Raw genomic sequence first — 1373 nt, forward strand, 5'->3', positions numbered from 1 at the left:
TTCCATATGATTTATTTATATCCTCTTAGATTTTGATTAGTCCTCCCTTCACCTTTCCTTTACTCAATCTCCTCTCCTGATCTCACTTTGGGTCTTTTTACTCCTGGTAATCTATTCTTCTACTTACATATATACATTACCAACCTATAAAGTACCCTCTGCCCTTCCTTTCTCTTCCCTTTGTATCTCATTTTTAGCTTATTTGCCTCTGCTACTGAGTTTTTTCCTTCTCACACAGAATCATCTGTAGCTAGGATCCACATATGAAGGAGAACATGTGGCGCTTGGCTTTCTGGGCCTGGGTTACCTCACTTAGTATCTTAGTATAATCCTTTCAAGATCCATCCATTTTCCTGCAAATTTCATAACTTCATTTTTCTTTACCGCTGAGTAGAACCCCATTGTATAAATGTGCCACATCTTCATTATCCACTCATCAGTTGAGGGACATTTCCCAGCTATTATAAATAGAGCAGCAATAAACATGGTTGAGCATGTACTTCTAAGGAAATGAGATGAGCCCTTCGGATATATGCCTAGGAGTGCTATAGCTGGGTCATATGGTAGATCAATCTTTAGCTGTTTTAGGAACTGCCACACTGATTTCCACAATGACTGGACCAGATTGCATTCCCACCAAAAGTATAGAAGGGTTCTTCTTCTTTTTCCACAACCTCCACCAGCATTTATGATCATTTGTAACATTGTAACATTTAGATCACACCTTCCAAGGCTCAGGGTCTAATGCAGAAGAGGTGGCAGAAAGAATGTAAGAGCCAAAGAAAGGGTAGGACTCCTTACAATGTGCTCCTTCCAGACACAAAATGGCCTCGATATCCATGACCTCATAGTGCCTAATGCCCCAGCCAGTGTGGAGTTGAACAAGGACCTGAGGGGAAGTTAACCTGAATGGGAGAGAGCAAACAGACACAAGAAGGAGACCATGCTAGGTGTTTGTCAAGGTCTTGAGATTTATTCAGGCAGACATAGCTTATATATAGAAGACAGAACTTTTTTTTTTGACAATGTTTACATGCCTAAGGTCAGTTTCAACAGGGTTAAATCCCTTTATCAGCTGCCCACTCCACCTAAGCTGTATACTAAACAATGCCTTAGAATCAGGTGCTCACTCTGTCTAGGCTGTATACTAAACAATGCTTTAGGATCAGGTGCTTACTCTATCTAGGCTGTATACTAAACAATGCTTTAGGATCAGGAGCTTACTGTATCTAGGCTGTATACTAAACAATGCCTTAGGATCAGGAGCTTACTCTATCTAGGCTGTATACTAAACAATGCTTAGGATCAAGAGATTAGGAGATTAGAGATCACCCTAGCTCCCAAGGTCAAAGAGCAGCTGCAGACCACCTTTG

Source organism: Jaculus jaculus, chromosome 9, assembly GCF_020740685.1.
Source record: "Jaculus jaculus isolate mJacJac1 chromosome 9, mJacJac1.mat.Y.cur, whole genome shotgun sequence".
NCBI classification, from domain to species: domain Eukaryota; kingdom Metazoa; phylum Chordata; class Mammalia; order Rodentia; family Dipodidae; genus Jaculus; species Jaculus jaculus.